Genomic DNA, 17,004 nt, shown 5'->3' on the forward strand with positions numbered 1-17,004 from the left:
GACATCGATCACATGTTTTAATATATTCATTAACACCTCCAAAAAGAGTAGGCCAATAAAATTGAGCTTGCAAAATCTTATATGTAGTTCTATTCGTTCTAAAATGTCCTCCAAATTCAGAATCATGGTATCTTTCAATTATCTGTTGAGTTTCCTCATAAGGCACACACCTTCTAATTAAAATCCAGCTTGCAAATTCAGAATCATGGTATCTTTACATTGTTTATATAGATATGGGTCATCCCAAAAATAGAATTTTGAATCATATATAAATTTCTTTAATTGTGGATTTTTGATATCAGGTGGTAAAATACCACTTACAATATAATTTACTATATCGGCATACCACGGTACATTCATTTCATGAATACTATATAATTGTTCATCAGGGAAATTCTCTAAAATTTCATTTGCAGAATTAGTTGATATTTCTCTTTTAAGTCTAAGCTATATCATTTTCCTTTCTATTAACTACAGTAAAATCAAACTCTTGCAATAGAAGTATCTATCCAATTAATCTTGGTTTAGCATCCCTCTTTTGCATCAAGTATTTAATAACAGAATGATCTGTATGCACTATACATCTGTATGCACTATAAATTTAGTTCCAATTAAGTAAGGTCTAAATTTATCAAAGGAATAAACAATAACAAGTAACTCTCTTTCAGTAGTAGTGTAATTAATTTGAGTTTTGCTAGCATAATATACTACTTTAACAACTTTGTCGTGTCTTTGTCCTAACTTGTCCTAACACAGCTCCAATAGAATAATCACTAGCATCACACAATATTTCAATTGGTTTCTCCCAATCCTGTGGAACTATTATAGGCGCAGTGATTATTTTTTCTTTCAATAATTCAAATGCTTTTATGCATTCCTCATTAAAATCAAATTTCGTGTCCTTTTCTAAAAGTTGGCATAATGGCTTAGTTATTTTAGAAAAAAATTTTATGTAATGCCTGTAGAAACCAACATGTCCTAAAAAGCTTCTTACCCCTTTAACATTAGTTGGAGGTGGTAATTTTTCAATAACTTAGAATTTTTGCAGGATCTACTTCCATGCCATTTTCAAAAATTTTATGCCTAACTACAATTCCTCCTGCAACAATAAATTGACATTTTTTCCCAATTAAGTATTAGGTTGATTTTTTCACATACTTCCAGAATTTTTTCTAAATTATTCAAACATAGATTATTCAAACATAATTCAAACGAAGTTCCAAATATCAAAAAATCATCCATAAACACTTTCATTTCATGTTCAATAAAATTACTAAAGATTGACATCATAGATCTTTAAAATATTGTAGGTGCATTGCATAATCCAAAAGGCATTCTATGAAAAGCAAATGTTCCATATGGGCTTGTAAATATTGTTTTCTCTTGTTTCTCTAGAGCAATTGAAATTTGGTGATAACTGGTATATCCATCTAAAAGGCAATAATATTTGTTCCCAACTAATCTATCCAACATTTGGTTTAGAAAAGGTAAAGGAAAGTAATCTTTTCTGATGGCCATGTTTAATGTTCTATAGTCAATACAAATTCGCCAACCATTATCTTATTGGTATTAATTTATTTTTCTCCTTTTCTTCAACGGTCATTCGTCCTTTCTACGGAACACAGTGAATTGGACTTACTTAAACACTATCTAAAATAGGATATATAATTCCATCATCTAGCTATTTTAAAATTTCTTTTTTATAACTTATTTCATTATTGAGTTTAATATCCTCTGAGGAACAGCTTTAGGTTCATATTGTTCATCTAATAGGATTCTGTGCACATCTAATAGAATTCTCATCTAATAAAATTCTGTGCATACAATTTGGAAGACTAATTCCTTTAATATCTACTAAAGTCCATCCTAAAACCTTTTTATATTTTTTTAACATCTCTATTATTTTTTTTCTTGAATTTATGTTAATTCAGAAGATACAATAACAGACAATGTAGATAACTCTCCTAAAAACACATATTTTAAATGGGTAGGTAATATTTTCAGTTCAATTTCAGGTTGTTTAATACTTGAAGGGATAAGATTTTTATTATCATTTTCCAACAAATCTATAGTTTCCAATTTGCCCTAAATATAATTTAAATCTTCTTCTTTTATTTTGTTCTTGTTTTCAAAAAATTCCCCTTGCTTTAATTTTTCTTCAAACTCATTCTTAAATTGCTCATTACTCAGATAATCAGTTACTTCCATCCTAAAACATTCATTATCTTTTACTATTGCTGGATATTTCATAGTTTTTGCAATATTAAATGTTACTTCTTGATCATTAACTCTCATTATTAATTCTCTTTTTTGCACATCTATCACAACTCTTCTTGTTGCAAGAAATGGTCTCCTTAAAATAATAGAAATTTCTTTATCTTCCTCCATATCCAATACTATAAAGTCTACAGGGAAAATAAATTTATCCACTTTGACTAATACATCCTCTATAACTCCTTTTGGATAAGTTATTGATCAATTAGCTAACTGAAGAGTTACAGTAGTAGGGGAAATCTCTCCCAAATCTAAATGTTTAAAGATCGATAAAGGCATAAGATTGATACTAGCTCCTAATCCATATAAAGCTTTTCCAAAAAAATTTTCACCAATAGCACAAGGTATAGTAAAAATACCAGGATCTTTTAATTTTTTAGGAGTTTTTTTCTGAATAATATCACTACACTCTTCACTGAGTGCAACAGTCTCATAATCTTTAAACTTCCTTTTTTTACTTAGTATATACTTCTTAAATTTCACATAACTTCACATTTGCTCCAAAGCTTCAACAAAAGGAATGTTTATTCTTAACTTCTTAATGATTTCCAAAAATTTTGTAAATTGTTTATCTTTTTTCTTCTGCTTCAGTCTTTAAGGAAACGAATGTAATGTTTTTTTCTAAAGGACCTTGTGTTTGTTTATTTTCATTTTGGTCACTTTCCATTTCTTCCTTCTCTTCATCAACTTCAGTTTCTCTTTGGATCATTGTTTCACATTTTTTTCCACTTTGTAATTTAATAGCTTTAATTTTCTCCTTATTTTGATCTTTTGGATTAACTTCCACCATACTCGGAAGAATTCCAGAAGGTCTGTTACTGAGTGCCTCAGCAATATGTCCTAATTGCTTTTCAATATTTCTAATAGCATCCCCTTGATTCTGTATTTGATTTCTTATGTTTAACATTACTTCTTTCATCGTCAACTTCTTTTCCTTAACTAGTGGGTTAGGATTAGTGTTAAATCCAGGAGGATAATAAGGTCGATAACTAGGATTTCCTTGGTTGTTAAATTTCTAGAGGGATTCACCGAATTGTTATAATTATTCCAACTAAAATTAGGGTGATTTCCCATATAGGATTATAAAAGTTAGAATAGGGATTGTTATTTTGATTATTTATAGCATTTAAATATTTAGCTAAGAATTTTTGTGATAGTTCTCCCTAAGTTTTGATAGATCCAGGTGCCAATGAATTTAACCAAGCTTTGGCTTTATCCCTTAATGAAAAAGAAAAAAGTCTAAGCCTAACAACATCATTAGACACTCCGTCATATTTAAAAGTAGCACCAATTTCAAGAAAACTAGCAATATGTAAGTTTGGATCTTCAGTAGGTGTCCTCCAAACTAATTATTTTATTCCATTTAGATAATAATAGGTTTAAGCTCAAATAAATTGACAGCAACATAAGGATTTTGAATAGTCAAGTGAAGTTTATCTGCTATCGGATTAGCAAAATCTTTTAAAGGTCTTTATCGATTTTTGTTTATTTGATTATCAAAGTTTTTCGCCATTTTGTTTAAGTTTTTAATTTATTTTTTTTTCAAAATTTTCTAATAGTATGTTCTAATTCTGAATCGTAAGGCACTAAACCTTCAGATCCAATATTTCACATAAATAAATATAATAAACAACAAAAAAAACTCTTAAATAAAAATATATTTTCTTTTTGGATTTTTGAATTTTTTTATTTTTTTTAAAAATTTAAAATTTTTAATATATAATTATCTCTAAATTTCCTAATTTACCAAATCTATTTAATTTACCATTACCTTCCCCGACAACGACGCAAAAAATTTGATTCCACGATGTGAATATAGTTGTGTAAAAATTATATAGTTGACTCTATTATGCAACGGTGCCAAAAGCTTGATGCAATATTTTATGAATTAGAAATTTAAGCAATTAATGTTAGGATTCTATGCAACTATATGTATTGTTATCAAATAATAAAGGACTTTCTATTTAAGCACCAAATATCGATCCCACGGGGAATGTTTAAATTTGAAATGATAAATTTACTAGAAAATTCACAGAAAATCAAAACAAAATTACTGTCATTAATTTCAAATGTTGAGATATTATCAAATGTTGAGATATTATCAATATTATCAAAACTAAATTATTTAACTTATAACAAAACTGAAATACAAAGTTTAAATAGTAACTACTAAACTATTAAACTATGTTTATGTGAGGAAGATTTCTTATCTGAAAAAATATCTTTCTCATTATTATGAGATTTTGGTATAAGTAGATGAGATAAATGGTTTAAATATGTATTGTGCCAAATAGGAGCAGTTTTAATTCTCTACTTCGATACATTGTTATTGAAAATCATTGGCTAATCGTGGCTAGGCTAGGAGGATACTGGCTCCCACTTCCCTTCACCTGAAGGCTAACTCTCACTTTAGTTTTTAAACTCTAAGACCGAATTGGGTATTTTAGTTTGTCACCCTAAAGATTCTCCAATGTTACACCCAACAAAGTATATTTTCCTATTTATTTGTACTTAATTCCATGAACAAAGTTCTCCTTCATGGAATCAAATGTGATCCTCACTCTATTGTACAACTCATACTTCATTTCTAGGATCCTATGTTTCATAACATATTTTAATAATTCAATTGACCAGATCGAAAATTAAATTAAGTTTGGAGTTGAAAAATCATCACAATTTATTTTATATTTTAATATTGGTACATCCATATTATCTCTTCATTTCACCATATCTCAGAGTTGGGAGAAAAATAAAGTAAACTACCCAGACTTCATGGGAAAGATACAACAAAACACAAATTTCATATATAAAAGAAAGTTCATATAACACTAATAAACAAACAACACTTTTCTAAAACTCTTTCTCAAAGAAAATCCCTTGTAGCTCTTCTAGGAAATGTAGGGAGAAGAAATCTCTTACTTTTCTCCTTCACCAACACTCTTAAGGAAGTGTTCACACTTAATCTCACCACAAAACTCTAAATTATAAGAACAATGGACTATAAATGGTTGTGGAATGAAAAATGAAAGAATGTGTGATGCGAAGAAGTTTGAATTGGGGTGATGAGATGTCAGGAAGAGTCACTTTTCTGATCAATTTTGGCCCCAAATAAAGCCTAAAGTCAGTTCTCTAATAGGTGCTCTAAAAACTCTTCAAAAAATGTCCAAATTCATCGAATCTTCTAGAAACAGAGGTTGAACTGACATTGTCGTCGTCAGCACCAGTGTTTAGCAATTTAATTCGATGCTCACTGTCAAACGGCGCTGTCAGCGCGGAACAAATTTTCAACTTCTTCATTTTTGCTCCAAATTTCATACTTTTTGCTTCAAGTCCTAAAATTGAACAACCTGCAAGAAAACATAAAAATACTTTCCATTAAAGTGCAATATCACAAAAAATGAGTATAAAATATGTGTCTAAAAATTCATATATTTTTAGTGTATAAAAAACTAACCTTACTGAGCAGATCAGTCCTTCTGTTTGAGCTGTAGATGAAGGAGTATCCACTTCTGTACCTATTACAATTTTGACACCTCTTTTAGCTAATTTGAAGGGGCGGATAGATGATTGCTCATGGGTCATTAGTTCGTTGTATGGACTAGACCATTGACTCCCTTGCTCGGACTTCTGACCTCCAACGAGAAGCTACTGTCTCACATCTTTGAGAGGAGTTAGGAGTTGAGTATGCAGATATGAAGGCTCTTCCAACCTAACTTGCTGAAGTGGAGGTTCTTCAGGCCAAGCTCGTTAACATGAAAGGACTCTCAGGTGACGCACTTGGTAGCACTTCGGCTTGAGGTGGCCACCCTAAGGATGAACTGGCTGAATTTCAGGTGGCTAGTTCATCTTTTTTGTACGTGCCAAAGAATAAATAAATAGAGAAATATAAAATTGGATGGCGTGCATTGTATTCGAGTTTAATGAGATGGGTTTAGTTTTGCCCAAGGCGACAAATGACCTAGCTGTAAAATATTTCTTTTTATGAATAAATTCTTCTATAATTTAGTAATTATGAATTTCTTGAATTTTGTGCTAAGATGATGACCCGACCAATAGTTACACAGATATTTATGCTCCTTAATATGCCAAAATTTTGACCCAAATTATATTTAGCGGCTAGTGAGAACAAATGTAATATGATTAAAGATATAGTTTTCTAATTAGGGGTACTACACAAATATATGTATTATTTCATGTAAAATAAAGTTTTCTTTAAAACCCATAATAATATAGAGTTTTCCTTAAAACCCTTAGTATCGATCTCTTGAGGAAGCCAAAAATAAGTAAATATTAAAATGAAATACAAGAATTTTTACTTTAAGAAAACTTTACTTAAGATTGCAACAACTATCTAAAGATAAAAATTAAGTTTACTAAATTCTACAATATGCAAATAAAAGTAAATGTAATGAATTAAACAATATATATAAAGAGACTTTCTCCTTACCAATAACTCATAATCAGTAAAGGATTTCAAAATTTGTTCAAAAACTTAAATGTGGCATTGTGACAAATAGGAGCATACTGATCCCGACTGTCTATATGCACTAGTATAACAATGAATTTGATGATTTTTTTTGGTCTATATGCAACAGTATAACAATGAATTTGATGATTTTTTTTGCTTATGATATCTTACTTTACAATAGAACCAAAAATTTGATCCTAGAGAAAATAAGAATTTAACTTTTTAATTTATATATATTGGGATACTATGCAAGTATACGTATCATTATCAAGTAATATAGGACTTTTTGATTAAGACTTGAATATCGAACCCACAAGGAAATATGCAATATGCACAAAATTTCTATTTTTTAAAAAGATAATTACTTAAACTATAAATATTTTCTCAATAAGTAAAATTTAATTCTTTTTGGTATTTTTGATATTTTGACAAAACAGTAAAACTTCTAAAGATAACTTGAGTTTATGTAAAAGAAAAACACTTAATATGAAAATATCTTTCTCCTTGTCACGAACAGTAATAAGTATAGAAATTCTGTTGTGGAAGTATACAAATTTTGTTGTGCCAAATAAGAACAATAATATTCCTTACCCTTACTAGAGATGCTATAAAGAACATTGGCTAATTTAAAGTTTGAATAGTTCTGAAGACCGGCTAGGCAGGGAAGATATCAGCTGTCACTCTAGAGTTCCCTCGATTTCCTCCACCTGGGGGCTAACATCTCGTATCAAAACCTAAAAAAATAAACCAAGTTGGGGGTTTTAACCTGTCACTTTAAAGTCCTCTAACTCTACACCCTTCAAAGTTTGATTACCCACTCTTGGGATAATTTAATTTTGATTACCTGTCACTTTAAGGGTGCCCAGTCACATAACTCTTAAATAAAACAATAAGTGACTGTTTGATTATTCCACTCTTGGGATAATTAAAATATTAATTTTCACTAAGCATAAGATGTATTAATTCATTGAAACTAAATTTAAAATTGGGGATGATCAATTGAACAACATAATATGTTCAAATGAACAAGAAATGTTTCAAAGTTTCTAAGAAGTTATTAGAGATTGTTCCCTGAACACTTTTATGAATTTTTGGATATTTTAAAGGATAATTGGACTTATTATACTTTGTTCCAGAAAAATCATTCATTAAAACCTTTAAGGACCCACCAAGTTAGGACTTAGAGTTCAGTAAGTACACCTTAAACTAATTTTTCTTGCATTCCATTTTTGCAATTTATTTAAATTTCTTGCAAATTAAACATATGATGCAAGTTCTGACATTTCAGCGGGAGTGCGAAAAGATGACAAGTACGCATTTACATTTTTTTTTGCAATGCAATTTCTTTTCCTTTTACTTTACTGCATTTCCTACCTGTACTTGCTTTAATTGCAAAACCCTTTTCAAAATTAAAAATTACAAAACCATTTTTCAAAATTAAACAATATTTTCAAAAAAAAACAACAAAACAATAATGTCATAACACGTCCTTTTGAATTTACGAAAGTCCCTCGGATGAGGTAACCTACGGTTGCTAACGAGTTCTCCTCAGTTTAAATGAGCCTAACAACTCGTTTAAGCTAAGTAAATTCAAAATAAAAAAGTGCTACCATAATGAGGGAACCATGGGATCTTAACCGGTGTCGCTCTAATTAACTTTACCCCCCCATAATGATTGAACTGAACTTGTCATTTAAACTTTTGATCCTTTATACTTTAGGAGTGCTACTTCATCGAGGAGCTTGGAGCTAACTATGAGGATAACGTTTTACAACAACAAAACTCTCCTTATAATTAAATAAGTCATAGGATTACTAGGTTGTTTGCCTAGTGCAACATAAATCCTCACCTTATCCTTAAGCATTTACACCATCATGTTGTGCAATTTAAGCCATAAGTCATTTTAGGATTCCTAGGTTGTCATCCTTTACGACATAATTTCTCCTATCTTTCAGGCTATTTGTATGATTGTGTCGTACAAATGTAAGCCTTAAACAATAATTTTTGGCAGGATGAAACATTCAATAATTTCCCTCTCAAAATTGAATCCAATTCACAGAATAACTTGGGAAGTAATTGAGGGAAGTCATTGAGGTTCTCCTCAAGATCTATGTCAACCCCTAGTTTTCTCTCTTTGGATTCTATAATAATTACTCCAAATTTGAGCCTTTCCCATTTGACACTTCTTGGTCCTATCTTTGAAAAGTCCTGTCCTTTTAAGTTCTTGAAGATAATATTTTCTAATCTAAATCATATGTTTTCTTAGGTGACCTCAATCATTTAAGATGTAATTAACTATAGGGGCTTGCCTCTATAAGGATCTTTAAAAACCCAGGTAATATAAACTATATCTAATCTTCCATTGCAGATAAAGGAACTTGAGAGCTTATATAAATAAATGGTTCGCAGAACAAACATATGTCATAACCTCTGTAGTTTATCTAATCTAGCCTCATGGATAAGTGACATGTCTATTTCTTGAGAGAAATATTTCATTTGTAGTGTTGTGCTCGTTTATTTAAACTATTATCTTTATAGGACCAATTTGGTCTCATATGTTCAAAATTAAAACATTACTTTTCAAAATTGAAATATTATTTTTATAAAAATCAAACTTATATGTATATTAATTGAATTTTTAACGGTCGACACACCTATACAAGAATTACTTGATTCACTCGATAATAAGGGTTATCCAAAACAATAAAATATTTGACTGTGGCAAGCTTCAAAATGCTAAAATTTTTAATTACTAAAATATATTCTCATTAGTTTTAAGACATTATGCATAAAACTCATACTCATGCAACTTGATTCATAATCAAGTTGTTCCTAATAAATAAACAATCTACTTATCTTGCACTCATTGAGATCAACCATGCATGGATTTCATTGTTTAGAAGGTTTATGACAAGCAGAATTATAAGTTCATTGAATTTTGTTTGTTATCTAATTTTGACTAGGTTTCCTAAACTTTTTTTCTTAGTGAACTTCACTTTCTCTCTTTGAATTCTGATTTTGCATGTCTAGTTATAAAATAATTCCTCACCTCTTATGCTTTCTTAAGACCATATGTCATGTGATCTAAGTCCTGAATTTCTAACAATATGTCAAGATGAAATATTGACTTAATTTTATTCAAAATTACGAAAGCTGAAAAATAGAATAGATGAGCCAACACTGAGCTTTTTTTTTCAGAAACTTTGGCATCTTCTACTTCTCTTCTTCTAAGTTCCACAAATAACTCTTCAACTTTTCAACATCTCCCATTTGGTATTCTTAATAATCAATCATGAAAAAAAACTTAAAAAATTTCTTGAAGACAAAATCATATCCTTAATCGAGAGTTTTCTTAAGTGACTTTTGTTGCTTAAGATGTAATTAACTATAGGGGCTTACCTTTAAAGAAAGTTTGAAACTTATATTATTCTAAACTCTACCTAATCTTTGGACTAAATAGATGAGAGAGTTGTTGTCTTTAATTATAGACATGCAAAAATTTAAAAATTCTTTTTTTTAAGTAAATGAACCCATTTTTCTATCTCTCAAGATGTTATATTATTTTTGATGTCATATTTGATTATTTAAAAATCTAAATATTTGAATTTATATGGCTTTTCTAAAAAACCCTATCCAACCGAAAATAAAATTGACAATACATTAATTCAAAGTCAATTATCCCTAGCAAAAAAGAAAAAGAATATGAATAATACTCATAACCTATGACGTGGGATGACAGGGTGCTCGTACCATATATTAAAGTCTTGTAATAACAAGAGGTAAGCATGAGGCCATAATTATTGGTCTATTTTTAATAATTTTGATGGAAATTCAAGAAATCAAACTTTCTTAGAGATTCATGGCTGGTGATCAATCAAATTGCAAGAACAAACAAGGTTTTCAAACCACAACTTCATGAGCACTACTAGTACACTATGAGTATACATGATTAGAAATCAAATGTCTCCTTATACCAAAAACCTCATTGAGGAAATACTATCATAGATGCTTTGGCAATGTTGGCTAAGGAAATAACTTTATTGGAAGAAGAGCTTGTGTTAATCAAAGTTCAGGGTTACTAGGTTCTCTCACCAATTCATATGCAATATGTTTATGGACACAAAATCAAAGGGGAGATTTTCATTACTACAGTCAAAGAATAAATTGATTAGAGGAAATCAATTGTGGATTACTAGTGGGAAGTTGAATTACCTCAAGCTAAGTCATTAGCTCACTAAGCAAAGTCCAGAGCTTTATCATACTTAATTAAATGAATTTTAGTTCAATTTTAAGGTTTGATTGAAGTTGGTTACTTTAGATTACAATTTTAGCATGACTAATTTTATTTTTTATTCAATTAAATTTTAGGTTTAGGTTTGAATTAAAGTTGAGCTAAATTTTTGTTTCGTTGGAGTTCAATTCAGTCCAACCATCTAGTGACATTAGCAAGGAAGGGTTCTTAGGTCCATAGGTGGTTAGATATAAGTCAAGGGAAATGTTGACTGAAAAATGAAGTCAACACAACTCTTTTGTAGGAGGAAAAAATCATCATTTACTAGTGCCTACTTGACATTATTCTTTGTGTTTAATCATATTATTTTTTGAGGTATCAATAAATCAGGATGAAGATTGTATGCTACAAATAAGGAGGAGAAGCAAAACACCTTTAAAAGACTATTTGTTTATTAATGGTAATGTGGAGATGCTTGCCCCGGTGGATATGGGGATATAAATATATTTCAACTCCATATAAAAGTTTAGATTTCAGAGAATTGGTGTGGGATAAAGTATTAATGCAAGAAAATTACGGCTAATTATAAAGAGTCAAGATGAAGAAAACATAGGATTTTTATTTTATGTGAACATGTAAAACTTGTGATTAAATATGATTTTATTATGCTATGAAAAATTTATAATATTTAAATTTCATTTTTTGAAAATATAAGTTCTTGATATAAGATTATTAAATGTTTAAAGTTAAATTTCAATACTAAGTCAAGACAATTAAATAAAATATTTTAAAACTATCGTATTATCCAATTGCGAGAAAAAAAAAAATTTAATTCCATCTTCTTATTTGGTGATCCATACCGAAGAGAGATAGTAGATAATAGTTAATTATAATTACGAAAACATGAGACCGACACCTCTTCCCATTCAATTTTTTTTTTTGTGAGAATAATGATTTGGTAAAAGGGCTTTCTAATATAAGGCTACCAACACTTTATGTTGGATTTTGAATAAATCTACCAACTCTAGAACTTTATGTGAGACTTATCTCTACAATTTTCATGAGTTTTCCGCATAAAATTTTTAGGTCATAAGAAATCATAATTGCCAAACTGGCTTTGGGGCTACAATTATACTCTAGATGGCCCACAATATTTCTCAAACGATTTTATTTTCACTTTTGCATAAATGGCAAGTAGATTTTGCGCATTCTTTTATTGTCAAATATTTTTCAATTTAAAATTGAAATATTCTGAAAAATATCCAAGATAATATGAAAACTATAACGATGAATAGAATCTGAATGAGTAATATATTTAAGTATTATGTTACTGTAATAAAATTAACTTGTTTTGTACATAAACAATAAGCAATATTTATTAGTTATATAGTTATTTCATACTAATATATTATATTTGTGATATTTCATTTTTGCAAGAGAAGATTGTGACATAATTTTTCCCTCTTGTGCAAATATTTAGCTCAATCAGTGCAATCAATTTGTCTTTTATGATATGCCCGTATACTAAGAAATTGAAATTATTCACAAATATATATATATATATATATATATATATCCTTATGCTCTGAAAATAAAAATCAGAATGAATAATCTCCATCATTATCAATGGATTTGCATTCATCAAAACTTTTTTCATTACCATTATTTGACTTTTAATCATGCACTTAAATTTTGTGAACAATAAATGTGATGTCATCTTTTAATGTTTATATGAAAACAATACTCAACTCTAACTAACTTTACATGTCGTGGATTAACCACCTTTTCTTACTTTCATATTTATTAATTATTAATTAATTAATTAATTAATCATTATTATTTTAATTTATTATTATTTTAAAGTTTTTTTTTTTAGGTAAGATTAACAACTTCATTTTGAAATATAAACATTAATTCAATGCAGTAAATAAAAATTATGTTCAGTTAAATTTCTCCACGAATTAAACCTGATTGATTGAAAAAGTTACTAATTTTGATGATTATTTAGCCTTTTATTATTTACTTTATGATCCGATTGACACTCCAATCTGAATTTATTTATTATTTCAATTTTATTTTTAATTAATAAGCCCCATGTTCGACTATAGTTTGACAAGTATACCTTTCTTTTTTTAGTGAATGGTTTGATTAATATGCTTACGTATGTTAGGAGTTAGGTTTCTGACTTGTTCGTTCCAGTTGTTTTGAAAAATAGCGCGAAGACGCGCCACAATAATCAAGCGACGCTGCCGAGAAGTAAAAGAGTGAGTTTTTTGACTTGTTCGATTAAGTTGATTGAAAAATAGCACAATGACGCCCGACAAGCCATTTCTTCGACTATAATCAAGCTGCGCTGCCGTAAAGTATTGTCCTCTTAATTTTTTATTGTAAGTCTTAAAACAATCATTTGGCGTCCAATTAGCCGTTGATATGAGACTGATGCAATTCTGTTCTGACGATGATGAAATTGGAAATCGGATTTGTATTCTAATGCGGGATTTTCTTAAATTATGTTTTTATTTTGACAACTAGTTATTAATTTTTTTTTTGACATTTCATTAATTATTATTGTTGGATCGAAGTTTTTCTTAGTGGATCACGTTTTGAGAGTTGGAGCCGAGTGAACGAGATAACGATGAGAGTTGAATAAGCCTGAGACCTTTTTAGGGAGAATCGAGGGAATTGTCACTTTATTAGTATTTTTGCCCCGTATTAGTATTTTCATCGGTTCTTCATTTAATTTGCAAACTTTTCACATGTAATGTTAAAATCCGTTATGAAACATAATGACCCGGGAGGGCTATGATTTCACTCATCTAGTGAATACCACGTTAATCTTTAGAATGGGGTGGCATAGTCCACTGGTTGGTGCAAATAGATAGGGAGAAAAGATTTGATGCGTGTAGAATTGATGATTTTAGAGTGACAGGATAGAACCTTTATCAATTTGGTCTTAGATCAGAACCAGAGTCCCTGGTTAGTCCTATAGAGAGGACATAGTGGGTAATCTGGAAGTGAGAAGTTAGAATCTACTCAGCACAACCATACAATCATAAACTTAACTTTAGATTAGCTAATGTTCTTTATACACTCGGGAAAGGGTAAATAATATGTATACTCCTATTTGTCAAAAAATGCATTTTATCCTTTAAACATTCAATTCTTACACTGATTATGATCTTATTACGAGGAGTAAAAAGTTTTAATTATATAATAACTATCCAAAATTTACCCAGTCTCCTTAGGCTTGTTTTTTATTTAATCTAGTTAACTTTAATTTTAGAGTAAATTAGTGAGTTTAGGAAAACCAAACTTTTCAAAATTTTTAAACTAAGGCCTAATAGTAGTAGAGTAGAATTAGCCTAAGGGATTTCTCACACTGCTTTTCTGTGGGATCGATACTGGGGTTTTTAAAGAAAGCCCTATATTGCTTGAAATGATACGTATATTTGCGTAGAACCCATAGTGTGTGAAATATAAATCAATTCTAAATTATATATCGTATCCATTTTGCACATTAGTTGCCTAAAGAAACCGGGTCAAGTTCTTGGTCAAGAGACTAAATAACTATGTAATTGTGGGTCGTGACAAGTTTTTTGTGCCATTGTTGAGATTGAAAGTGAAGTAATTATACATATATTTACGTGCACATTTTAGGGGGCATCACGAGCCTTTCAGGATTCACGACGATCCAGTTCAATTTGTCAGCCAACCAAAGCTGTGAAAAGCAAAATTGACCAATTGTGAAAAGGGAAATTGATTCGATTTGTCTACTATACAAGACCCCGTTCATATTAATTTATAGAACACACGAGACATGGAATCCTGAGGGAAGTTATATATTCAATCAATTCACAAATTTATTGCAAATGATTGTTTAGTAAGTTCTTAATATTATTGTTGCTATCAATGAGCAGGAAAACTCATAGAGCCAATATGCATATACAAAAAATACTAGCACACATATCAAATAGAACAAAAAACCAACAAGAAAGGGTCGTCTTTTGAGGTTAGCAATCAATGGTCGATCCAATACAGAGTATGAAGCCGCGTCTCCAAACCTAGGATAGGTTCAAGCTCCGGAGATGGCTCCCCACTCGGCAACGGCAAGACCCAAAAAAGGTGCAGTGGGAGTCATTCTGACAGCGAGTCTTGTTGGATATCCCACGTGGGGTGTGACAAGATCAACTAAAAACCATGCAAGATTAGGAGATTAGACTGAGTCGAAGAACAAACCACAAACGGCAAGACCCAAAAAAGGTGCAGTGGGAGTCATCCCGACAGCGAGTCTTGTTGGATATCCCACGTGGGGTTTGACAAGATCAACTCAAGACCATGCAAGATTAAAAGATTAGACTGAGTCGAAGAACAAACCACAAAGCTAGAAATGAGAGCTGTTAATCTCGAGTCGAACGAAAAATGGACCACAGATGTCACTTTGCGGGTCGCCTCACTCGATTTACTTCAAGCCAACCGACCAGCCGATTACCGCCAAAGTTGAAATTCAAATTGTAATACAAGTATGATATAAAATTTATACAATCGACTACGGTCTTAATGACATTAAGAACGATTTCCATAATCTTCCATCATCGTCAGAACTTTGGCACATTCACACTTCCAGATTAATCAATATATGTATAATACTGGAGAATCCACCCTTCCAACCAAAAATAGAATGATGTGAATAAGTCTTCACATTCACACTGGTACGTCATTAAATCCACAAATTGAGCTTCTCTCATTTCTAGCATTAAATCCACAAATTGAGCTTCTCTCATTAAAACCAAATTTGTTGATTTGAGGTAGTGGGTTTCAATAGAGTTTCCTATAATTTTTTCTCATAAATGTTATAATGAAACTTAGAAGAAATTCTAGCAAATCAACCTAGCATCAGGGTGTAAGAATAACTTATTTTCAACTTAGGAATCCTGATTTTCTATTTACTTCAAAAGTTATTGAAACTAATCAAGCCGTCAAACTAAATATTCTTAGAAATTTTAAAACAAAATTTAAGCACCCTATCTTTACCAATTTGACCACTATTTTTTTTTTTGAAATAAGAATGAGCTTAGGATTGTTTCTAAGTTTTCTTCTTTAAAAAGATTTAAGCAAAGTCAATTTTTTATTAGGCTTCTCCTAAAGCTTCTCCTCACTTTTCATTTCTACTTATTTTCTCCTTTTATTTTCTTTTCTTCTTTTCTTTTTCTTTTTTTCCTTTAGGATCTTTTTAATTCTTACTTTTTCTTTTCTATTTTTTTAGGTGAGCATTACTATAACTAGATAGGCCTTTAATAATTTTAAATTTCACTTTACTCTTCCTAAAGTTAAAAATCAAAACTTTCCTTCACTTTTTAAAAGTGTGAGTATTATTTTGAAAAAAGATTCAATAAAGGCTCAATTATCATAAATTATAAATGTAAAAATCTAAGCTTTTCAAATATTCAACTCCTTTCTACCGTAAATAGCAAAATCATTTTCCTAATGTTTCTTACAAAATATCTTAACTCTAGAACAGTTTCATTAAATAGGATCCCAACTAAGTTTTTTCTAACATTCCTAAAATTAAAGTTATAGTAAACTAAAGAGAACACCACATATAAGAACTCATTTTAAAAGTGATATCAAATTAAATATAGGCTACAGAGGACAAATAAAGTTTAACTTTGAAATTTATTTTTCTTCCTCCCCTCAAACTTGAATTTTAAAATATTTTTCAATCAATTCAATAAAATGTAGCAGGAAGAAAAAGTAAAAGCTAAATCTACCATCTGCTACAACATCCTATCAAATTCATATACATGCATAACCATGCTAGAATGATTGCAGGAGAAAGTAAATCTAGCTTAAAACAAGCTTTCAAATTAAACTAAAAAGAAGTATACTAACTTTGAAATTCATTTTTCTTCCTCCCCCAAACTTGATTTTTAACACGTATAGAATTTAGTACAAAAAATATAAGTAGAAAGAAAAATCACAGCCCAGAAGTACATTCTACCACGGGTGCTATCAAAGCATTTGCAAATATACT

This window comes from Phalaenopsis equestris, unplaced genomic scaffold, assembly GCF_001263595.1.
Source record: "Phalaenopsis equestris unplaced genomic scaffold, ASM126359v1 Scaffold000512, whole genome shotgun sequence".
In the NCBI taxonomy this organism is placed as follows: domain Eukaryota; kingdom Viridiplantae; phylum Streptophyta; class Magnoliopsida; order Asparagales; family Orchidaceae; genus Phalaenopsis; species Phalaenopsis equestris.